This window comes from Ictidomys tridecemlineatus, chromosome 7 (genome assembly GCF_052094955.1).
Source record: "Ictidomys tridecemlineatus isolate mIctTri1 chromosome 7, mIctTri1.hap1, whole genome shotgun sequence".
In the NCBI taxonomy this organism is placed as follows: domain Eukaryota; kingdom Metazoa; phylum Chordata; class Mammalia; order Rodentia; family Sciuridae; genus Ictidomys; species Ictidomys tridecemlineatus.
Window position 1 is genome coordinate 172421597 of NC_135483.1, and position 11727 is coordinate 172433323.

The 11727-nt window shown below is 36.0% G+C and overlaps 1 non-coding gene across 1 annotated transcript; it reads left to right on the forward strand.

Annotated features, from left to right (window-relative positions):
* Positions 1-11437: 11437 nt before the first annotated feature.
* On the forward strand, positions 11438-11511 carry Trnal-uaa (transfer RNA leucine (anticodon UAA)). The gene has a single exon. It is a non-coding gene; the product is annotated as a tRNA-Leu (tRNA).
* The last annotated feature ends 216 nt before the right edge of the window (positions 11512-11727 follow it).

Consider the following 11727-nt stretch of genomic DNA (forward strand, 5'->3'; position numbering starts at 1 on the left):
GGTATATGAATATAAGTACACTTTTTGAAAATACTCTTTTACATACACATATGTCTGTATTTTGTACAAATGCAAAATACATTTTATACATAGACAAAAGCATGCTTCCATTATTAAGGTAATTTGTAATTTACAGAAAGGAATAATCTACATGAAATAAATATATAAAACATTATACGACATTTAATGCTTATAGTTCAACTATTTCCTCAGTTTATTTTTAAAAACTTGATAGAATTTTTAGATTATTAGAGAAAAAAAGAAAGGGAGAAAAAAGGAAAATATAAAGAAAAGGAAATTAGGGTATAAGGAGCTTGAGAGTGAAAAAGATTAGTAGAGACAGAAAGAGTGGGTGAATCAGGGTGCTTAATCATCACATCTGTTTTATTTGGTTTGCATCATGATTCTTAGAGAACAAATGCAAAAGGAGTATGAGTGGGATTTCTAAAGTATCCAAACAGCAGTTCTAGATGAGCAGTGTGAGGCTTGTTTCTTAGTGAAGAGACCCTGGGAAAGTTAATTGTCCCTGTCACTCATCCACGTGGCATCACAAGAGCACACACATCTTGATCCTAGTAGGTCCCCACCATCACACTTTCCTGTGTGAGGCCCAAGTGACCTCACACAAAGCCTTGGTCACCTTGCTCTAATCACAAGTGATTCATTACTTGGTTCAATGAGTGCTCTGTGAGTTTTTCTTCTTCCCAGACACTCTTTGAAGCACTTGGCATAGATCAGGGAAAATAACACCAAAATAAAGGATCTCTGTAAGGTCAGGAACTGGTGACCAAAAGGAGGCAGATTAAAAGCTGCTGAACAAGGCTTTATTGAGATTTTGCTCCTAGGGAGACCCTCCAGACCAATAAGGCAGGTCTGGGGGTATCATCCAGGCTCAGCTGGATTGGAATTTCATTGAGCTTAGGGCAAAAATGGAGGGCTTGGGACAGGAAAGGGAGATTTTTAGAGTCCCTTGTCCTACTGGGTTTGTCAGGGGAGCTTGCTGAGATACAGGACTGGTCAGGAGACCTCGCTGGTGGACAGGTGGTTCTGTTGGCACAACTATGTCAACTGTGTGATATCTTTCTGAAGCTCTGGGTTCAGTCTCCAGTGCTGTAAAAAAGGACAAACAAACAAAACCAAAAACAGAACACATAGATGTGCTGCCTTGTGTTTGAATTCAGTTTCCACCTTAGTACTTTAAGTCTCCGAGTTTTATTTATTCACCTAGCTCCCTATTTTATGCTCACCAGTGTGTTCATACATAGTTCAATATTCTTCCTTTGTAAACAAAGACCTTGGTTTAAATTCCTACATGAGATGCAGTCTAAGAAAATGCCCCCTGGGCATGAATGTGTCTACTATTTTTGACTAAAAATTTAAAATGTACAGCCCGTTATGGTTTTTGTTGTTGTTGTTGTTGTTGTTTTAGTATCTATCAGAAAGCTTGGACTTACTCTTACCACCAAGTACTTTAACTCTCCCCAACTCACATGCATTTGATTCATTTATTTGAGCTCTGGTCTATTTTGGTCTGAAAATATTTTTTTTCCCACATTGTACTACTGTATTTCACTTTCAAAGCCATCTCTAGTCCTTTCCAATAAGATATTATATAAATCCTTTGGCGTGGGGGTGGGGGGGTATTGGGAAGAGCTGGAAAAACTTCTCACAGAAAAATCACTCTTTTTTTTTTTCTTGTAAAAAAATGTGCAGCTTTCTGAGGAGGAAAGAATTGAAAGAGGCGTTTAATAGTTTACATTATAAAAGCACAGGTGTCGTTCTTGCCCAAAGTGAGAGCTTGCAATGGGAAATTCTGAAGTTCTTCTATTACTAAGGTTAGAGAGGGCTTATTAATTACTAATAAGATGGAATTAAACAAATTTCAGGTAATTGGGATCTCACCCTCTCACTCCCAGGGTTTTACCAGAATACTTTATTTTAAGGTGAGGAACAACATATCCATTGCCTTCCTACACCAGAGAAAAGTTTGAAAGTACATCAGAAGCAGATATAGTGTTTGTGACATGTATTTTCTTCTTTCTTTGAATAGTCTTCCCTTACCATACCCTCCTTTTATTAATCTCTTTTTCACCGTGCAGAATTTTTGGATCACTTCCCACCATTCTTCACTCACAAATCTTCCCATATTCAAAGTGATCACCAACTACTCCAAAAGAAGAGACTCACCCATTCATCAAACAAATTCCCACAGTAAGACCTCCACCATGACACAGCCCCAGCAGTGGCTCAGCTGGAGTTTAGAGTGGTTATTGTGCTGGTTTCAATGTAGGGATCTTACAGGATGGCACAACTTGTCAGAGGGAAAAAAAATCTATACCAGGAATTTGTTTTTCATTTCAGACTATATTTCATTTCAGTGGCTCATCTTCTTTCACTGGAGGTTCCTGCAGGCTTTCTTCTTCTGGTCAGCTTATTATATTTTTGACTGGGGGCATGGAATCAACACTGCTATAGCATAGATTAAATTTTGCCAATGAATGCTAAAGTTTTAAAGATATTTTCCCTCCTTATATTTCATAAATTGTGAAATAATTAAAGATGGATTTGGAAGTGGAACTAGATTGGAAAATTTTATTTATCTAACTACCATGGTCATTATTACCATTCAGCAAAACAAAAATTCCTATTATAAGATTTGTTTTTCTATCTTTTGTTGGATAGTGGTTGCTATTCCTTAAGCGAAACCAACCATAGTATTTAATTTTCATTTGTCCTTTCAATATAATATGTTCTTTCATAATTTTTCGAGTACATTGTTTTAAATAAGGAAAGGAAAATAAATCAAAATAACATTTATTGGACAGCTATGATATGCCAGAAAATATGGTGTTTTCTCATTTCCCTTTATCTCCATATCTCTGATGAAAGAACCAAGGCTCAAAGAGCTTAAGGAAACTTGTCAAAGCCAAACAGGTATGAGTCCTCTATATTCATAGCCAATGCTTTGTGAGCTACCTCATGCTGAGCAAAATTGCCTAATGCTCTTACTACAGAAAGTTCTACAGCCTTGAATTAGTGGAACAATCTATTTCAGTGATGAAGGGAAAATGATTCCCCTGCTTTACTGAACACAGTTATGACTAGCTTCTATCAAGCACACAGTAGTTGTCCATATATTACAGGTGAGGAAAGAAAAATTGGCGAGAAGTTAAGCAATCTGGCCAAGATATATAGTTATGAGCACAAAAGACAGGCTTGCAATTCAGTTTTTGTATGGTTTAAATTTTCAATAAATTGGAGAAAACTGCAAAAACTTATGTTAAAACAACTAAAGCTTTAAAGTATATATTGCTACTGAAGTTCATATATTAGTAACTTGTGTTATTTATATAAAAGAAACAATCCCAGTGAAAACAATTAAACAACTGATGAGAAGATCTGGGACAGGCATATATAAGTCCATAGCCTGAGAAGTTTTTTGTGTCTCCTCTACTACCAAATGTACAGAGAACACTGGGGGCCTGGGTGTTCATGAGTTTAGATGTTTCACAGCCTTGACCAGCACAGATTTAATCAATTAAATTGATAATTGTACTGATCAATTTGTTCTTCTCTTAGCAATCCACTTTGTTTTCTTTTACTTTTTCTTTTTCTTTTGGTGCCAGGGATTGAACTCAGGGGCCCTCAACCACTGAGCCACATACCCAGCCCTATTTTGTATTTTATTTAGAGACAGGGTCTCACCGAGTTGCTTAGCACCTCTCTGTTTCGGAGACTGGCTTTGAACTCCTGCCTCAGCAACCGCTGGGATTACAGGGGTACTCCACCACATCCAGCAGCAATCTACTTCTTAATTCTTAACCATATCAGGTCGACTTTTAGTGCAAGATCAATTTAAAAGGAACTGACCAGGTATTTTATTCTCACACTCTGTTAATTTTCCCTGTTTTAAGGGGTGTTTTAGTCAGTTAGACTACAACGACCCAACCAGAACAACTGTAGAAGAGGAAAGGTTTATTTGAGAGCTCACAGTTTCAGAGGTCTTAGTCCATAGAAGGCCGGCTCCATTCCTCTGGACTAAGAGGTGAAGCAGGACATCATGGTGAAGGATGTGGCAGAGGGAAGCAGCTCACATGATGATCAGGAAGCAGAGAGAGGTCTCCACTGTCCAGATACAAAATATATACTCCAAAGTCATGCCCCCTAATTCCCACTCCTCCAGCCACACCCGACCACTTCAGTTACCACTCAGTTAATCCCTATGGGATTAATTTACTGATTGGGTTAAGACTCTCACAAACCAATCTTTTCTCCTCTGAACCTTCTTGTATTGCCTCACATGTGAGCTTTAGAGGGACACCTTGCATCTAAACCATAGCAAGGGGCCTATGTGTATTAGTTTCCTATTGCTGCTGCAAATTATGGCTGACTGAAGGGCTTACAACAGCAGAACTCCTTCCCTTCCAGTCTGGGGTCATAGTCCTAAACCAGGGTCTGCAGGGCTGCCTTCCTCCAGGAGGTTCCAACAGAGGATCATGTCTTGCCTCTTGCTGTTTAGGAAAGCTAGAGGGTTTCCTTGGCCCACGATTCTCTTCTTGACATCACTGGCTGTCTGCTGCCATTCCAGCTTCTTCTTTGACCTCCTACCTCTCTTTTCTAAAGACCCTGTGATTTCATTAGGCCCACCCAGGTAGTCCAAGATACTCTCCGTCTCAAGACCCTTAGTTTAATTTCATTTGCAAAGTCCCTTTTGTCATGTAAAATAATGTATTCACAGGTTTCAGAGATTAGAATGTAGATATCTTTGGGGAGAAAAATCACTTAATTTCATCAGTATATTTGGAGGAGTTCTTGTTTTTAATAACAATAGCCAAAATTTATGTGACTATATTTAAATTAGAAGCAATTTTGAGGTGAAATGTCTTAGTTATAGTTAAGCTACCTTTCAGTTTATTTCAATTCAACAAACACTTGCTGAATCCAAGTTGTCTTCCAGGAGTCAGATGAGTTACCAGAGGTTCCTGTACAATTTGATAAGAGATTAAAGTGAGGGAGGCAAGATTTAGGATATGTGGTTGCTGATTAACAGCATATGCTCAAGAGATGATTCTTATGGAGCTGGTGAGAATATAATGATTAACATTCTCTACCACTATCAGACCCTTTCAAAGCAGACCATAGTTTAAAAAATACACTTGTGAATATCATACTTTATTTTATTGTTCCTGATAACTTGGTAAATTAAAAGTTACGATTTAAGTAGTATCTCATGTATTTGGTTTATTTTAAACAAGAGAAAGAACCTCAGAATGCCTTACTATGTCACCTTGAGCATAATCAACATATACATCATAAACAAGACATTTTATAAAACAAAAATTATGTAAAATTTAAGCAGAATATTGCAGATTCTTCCTTATAAAGCTAATTTTCAGCATAATACATCTGAGATAAAACAACTTACTCTCATTCCAATTACTTAATAATTCAATCATTCAATTCATCCATTAGCTAGAACAAAGGATGTTTGTCTTGTTATTTTAATGAAATCAGTATCCATTAACTTTTACTAAAGCAGTTCAGATGCAGGGCCAAGTCCCAAGGAATTTGCTAAATAGATCATATTAGAGCAAGTTACCTAAGCAACATAATACACTACTGATTTTATATTTGTTGAAAATTCCTATGTTCTAATGGCACATAAAGGTAGCTTTTCATGAATTATAGTTGTAGGGCTGATTAGAAATATGAAAGATTCTCAGTATTGCTTTAATTTATGTTAAATAAATTAAAACTACAGAGGCCAATTTTAATGAGGCAGATTAAAAATAATAATAAAAAATTTAACCACACAATCTGTTGGAGAGACTAGAAAAACAAGCTATCATATTATCTTATGAAAGGAAATTTGCATCCCAGAAAAATTAATTCTCATTTTACATAGCAGTTACATTTCTCATATTCTATTCCACATGTGTATTGGGAAAAACAAGACAAAGCAAAATGAAGGCAACAATATACACACATGGCTGTACCAAAACTTTATTTATAATAGGAAAATACTATAAATAATGCAAGTGTCCATCCATAGTTCACCAAATGAGTTTAGTTCACACAAATACAATGAAGTATTATGCAGTTGTAAAAAAGGCAAAAGGACAGACAGTTAATAGACTTGGAAACTGGTTTCAAGGATTTATTGTTAAATATAAACAAAGGAAGAAAGAAAAAATGAATATAACATATGACCATATATGTAATAAGTAGGAGAGATACAAATGTGTTTATGTACTTTCTTATATAATAAAAACAAAAGAATAAACTCAAAGGTATATTTAAGAAGAGGAAAAGGAAAAAGAGGAAGTGCTAGGATTTGGGAGCCAGACTTCTCTGAATATACCATGTTTCATAGATTTTAATTTGAGCTATATTAGTTTCCAAGGACTGCTGTAGTAAGCACTTTAAACTATAGCAATTTATTGTCTCACGGTTCTGTAGGGTACAAGTCCAAAACCAAGGTATGGTCAGGTCCATCCTCCTTTTACACAAGACGGAAAAATAAAATTAAATGCAAAATAAGCCCTACCAGTTTAGATGAGCAGTGGTAATGGTAATGGGCATTCCAAGTCAAAACACTGACACTGAGAGGACTCATCCCAGAAACACAGCTCCCAAGAAATATTCTTTTGCCCAAAATATCTAACATTCGGGTTACTCTTTAAATCAACATGACAAAGCAGTCCCCCTATTAATCTAGCTAGAGATAATAAAATATAAATATGTGCATATTCTTGTATTTTACTGTTTTTAAAATGTAGTGCCCATAGATTGGTACTTGCTGAAGGCCCACTACTCTCTTATGTTTTATACCCAACAATTTCACACACAGGTAACCAATAATTTCCAATATCTTTCTGGTTCACAAGCATGTGTTAACATACCCGACTGTGATCCTAATTAAGTCAAACCATTGTTTGCAGAAAAGGATGTTCTAAGTGTGACTATCCTGTCCCAACTCACTGATTCTCTCCCTCGGATTCATTCACAATTCTTGCACCACATTCATTCACTATTCATTCACTATTCATTCCCCACACTTTCACTTTGCCTGCTTTGTATGGGGCACACTCTGCTAATCACTTCACTTTAGAAATATTAGAAGAGACAAGCATGTGAATACTATGTACACCTCCAGAATATAAAGCCCAAATAAGAGAGGAAAAAATCATTGAACGTAAAGAGGAACACCTGCGTCAAGAACTTATGTTTGCTGCACAAAAGCTCTTCAAATCTGTGTCACCAGAGAAGAATGGGCAGCCACTCCTCCCCACTGTGACTCCATTCTCAAAATCCAAGCTGCGGTTGTATGGTCTCATAATGTTGTTTAAAACAAACGTTTACAAAATAGAGGGGTGGCAATTGGTAGAAGAACGAAAGGTTTAATAAGTATAAGCATGGCTATCTTAAAGCTAACTGTGTTAGTCACCATTGTGTGGCTGTGACCAAAATACCAAACAAGAACAACTCAGAGGAGGAAAAGTTTACTTTAGCTTGTGGTCCCAGAGGTTCAGTCCATGCTCAGCAGAGTCCATTGCTCTGTTCCCAAGAGAGGCAGAAAGACCAAAGGGTGTGGTGGAGGAGCACAGCTCCATTCATAGTAGCCAGAAAGTAGTAGCCATTCAAACTAGGATGGACTGATTGGTTTACACCTCTCACAATCCAATCCCTTTACCTCTGAACATTCCTTCATGGACACAGCAGCTACATGGGGACACCTTACGTCCAAACTACCCAAGGATATTCCCTGCTCCTAAATTTCAGGGCTTATTATGAGTCACTTTCCAAACAACCTGATATGTTTTTAGATATTCAAAAATCTTCAAATTCTTGGCATATTTGTATAGGGTGTGTGTGTGTGTGTGTGTGTGTGTGTGTGTGTGTGTGTGTGTGTGTTATGGAAAGGAACTGTAAATAATATGATTTCTTTAATGTGCAAAGTTTTATAGTCATTTAAGCAATTATTTTTGCTGTCCAACCAATACTAAGAACAAGGCTAGTTTAGGGTGATTCTGCTTGATCATGGTCACTCCACTTGCCAAATCCTTATTCCATCCTCCCCCAAAGAGATATTAAATTCATACCTTTTTTTATAGCCCATATCTTTTTTTTCTTCTGTGCAGTGATCTCCATCACACATTAATTGCATGTACTGTGAGAAAAGTTGTTAGTCTTTGTCCAAAAGAAGGACAATTTTAGTACTTTTAATAATACGCTTATAGGCTTTACATTGTTGTGTCTCTCCCTTAATATATGCCCTTTTAATTATAATTGTGTTCATTTTAATTAGTATATAATATCTGATTGCTATGTAATTCTTAGGTGGAAAAATGTTTGAGAAGACCCCTTCCTTGTACTATACCATTTTTGGGGGGTGCTGGTATTGGGAATAGAACCCAGGAACACTTTACTACTGAGCTACATTCCCTGCCCTTTTGATTTGGAGACAGGGTTTCGCTTAGTTGTTAGGGTCTTGTTAAATTGTTAAGCCTAACCTTGACCTTGTAATACTCCTGCCTCAGCCTCCCAAATTGCTGGGATTATAAGCGTGTGCCAATATGCCTGGCTTGTATTTGCCTTTATAGGTCTAGCCTTTGGAAGTCACCTATATTACTGTATTAGTCCATTGACGAATGCTTTCCAGGCCCTACTATGTGCCAGGAACTCTATCCTAAGCCGATTTGGTAACATTAGATCTATATTCTTCTGACTCAATTTCTCTTGGTAGTCCCCACTTAATACAATTTCCAAAAGAAGATCTAAATCTATAAAACAATAGAATATGACCAGAAGATTAATAAGAATTAATATGTTCTAGGGCAAGCCTAAAGATTAGTTTCTTAAAAGCCACTATATGTAAAACTATATGTTCCTATTGAAATGTTCTTAGAACACACTGAGGATAAGACACAGGAGGTTCTGTATGAAGTCCTATGTGATTTAGTAACGGAGGTACCCTCAGAGGTAGCTGGAATTCCCTGATACTAATCACATTGAGTTTCATAAGATACTATTTACCTCTGGGAAAATGTTGGGGGTTAGTAAGGAAAAGAAACTAGGAAAGCCTTGTAAAGTTGAAGATTATCAGTATCCCCATTGTTATAACACTCTAAGCTCATAAACACATCAGAGCAAGATAAATATACCTCTTCAATGCCTCCTGCTTTCTCTTTCCATTCAGTAAAATAGCTGCCACCCAAAGGAAGAAAAGACCCAGATATTCTGCCATAAACACCTGAGGAAAATTTTGAGCTTTTCAGTAATACTCTGATTTTGTTAGATATTCGATCCCCTTTTATACATTTCTTCCACTTTCTACTTTTTTTTATCTACTCCAAGTGATAAATAGTATATTGTTAAAATTGTTTGAAGCAATGAGTTTTTCACGACAGAAATTACAGCATAGTAATGTCAATGGGAAGTGCCGGAGGAAGAAAACTAAGGAGACATTTTTGTTATCTTTTAAGATAGGGAATAAGCACTCTATTAATACAACAGAACCAAATTTTAATCCTTTGAATTTTCGCTGAACTTTCTGATGATTTAGACAATGAAATCATACCCAAACACATCTGTGTGTAGTTTCTTAGGTATGAGATAAATTATATAGAAGTTCATACTTAGTTTTATATCCAGGGCATGAGCTCAAAGTACATTTAAGAAGAGGTTGTGCTACCCTTATTGGTATATTGCCAACATTAATTATTACATTGGGTTAAGGAAATGGTTTGTTTTTGGAAGAGCTTAGTGTTCTCAAAAGTGCCTTAGTATCAAAAAGCAAGAGTGAGATAGAGGAGTCGTTATTGTCCAAGACATTCGGAAACACTTTTACTTTTAGGTAATTTACCCGACAGAGGAAATATGTAATTCTCTTAGAAGTGACAAAAACTAATATTTTGTTAAAAAAACATTTGGAAACAGTAAGTTAATACATTGTACAAGCATCAATCCCTTTAAAATACAAATAATATTACCTACAAATCACAATATGGAGAGAAATAATTATTTTAAAAAATAAATCAGTATTAAAAAGTTTCTCTAGCTGGAATACCATTTCCAAAACAAAAAGGTTGCTATTTTAAATGTAAAATTCAGCTGGAAATGTTTGATGTCCCAAAGTTGGAAAACATTTGGCTCATGACACAACTCTAAAAAGAGCAAAAATGAATGGAATATCCCTCTAGGTCCTGGCACCGAGATTTTACCTGAGGACACAAAGCACCAGGGCAGGGACTCTGAAGGGGAGAAAGAATATGCTGCAAATGAGCTTTCACAAATTCAAATCACAACCTCCGTTTGTCCTCTATTCTCAATGTTTAATGTTCTCAAAGCAACATTTGAGAATGTGCTTAGGAGTTTTTCCATTACAGACCCCATTAGCTTACAACCATGGTACTTTTCATATCTGAACACAGCATCAAGCTTATAATATTGCAAAGCTTTTCACTGACTAGATTTCTTTCTAAGTATGTGTTTCCAGCATCAATTCTTCAATGAAAAAGGAAAACCTTGATGAGATAATTTGAATTTTAATGCTGACCTAGAAAGATAGTGTGAATCATTGTGCTCAGTGAGCCCCTGAAGTGCTCTTTGATAATTAAGATTTATGATTGAGTTGGGGAGTTTTTTAAAAAAAGTGAAATGATGTAAATGAAGGGCTTTGAATGTTAAAAAAAAAAAAAATAGCCAATGAACACATTCCTGAGTGACCTGGCAGAGAAAATGAACAACTGCACCAGGAGTACTCTAAACTATTTCCAGCTAAAGCTTTTTAATCTTTCCTCAAAGAATTTGGGGAACCTACTTCTCTAATGTATAAATATCAAGTCTTGTTTTATTACTTCAATCTATTTGATTAGCACTAAAGCTAGTTACTCCCAAGATTCAAACAATGCATTTTCTATAATGACATTTCTTACTGTAATGTTCTTAAAGCACATTGGGGAGAAGACACATGAGGGTCTATAGGAAGTCTTATATGATTTAGCAACAGAGGTGCCCTCAGAGGTAGATGGAATTCCCTGACATTAATCATAGGAAAATGCTAAAGTGCTCAGTAGAAATATGACACATAAATGCAAAGTGTTATTTTGGCCATGATATGAATAAACTGTAGCAGAGGGAATGCCTCTGTGTATCCACATAGAACTTCCCCTGTAAGGACTCTATAGTCACTTGCAAATATACATACAGGAAGAACTGTGCTTATTTTTGAATTTTGTAGCATTAATATTAATAGCAGGAATCAAATAAAGGCAATTTGCTTTTTGACTTGTTTGTGAAAAATAAAATACATACTCTACAATAAGTAATAGGTATAAAAATGACATTTATGTCAGCATTTTTTAAAAGCTAATAAATTTCAACCCTAAAGTGCTGAGATGTCATATAGATTTAGTATATAAAAACATTCTTGGGCTGTGGATATGGCTCAGTTGGTAGAGTGTTTGCCTTAAATGCACAAAGCCCTGGGTTCAATCCCCAGCACCACACACACACAAAAATCAATATTATTCAAAGCATGGATTGCACATGATGAAAGTGTAATAGCCAAATAGGAATTCTGATAGGAAAACAGTAGGGTAAAGAATAACCAAAAATTTAATACAAATTCATTTGCTCTATTTTTACAGCTATTACATTATTTTTAAAAAGTATCAGAATGTGATAAATTCAATCTCTCAGACTGCATGTAATTCCACATGAAAA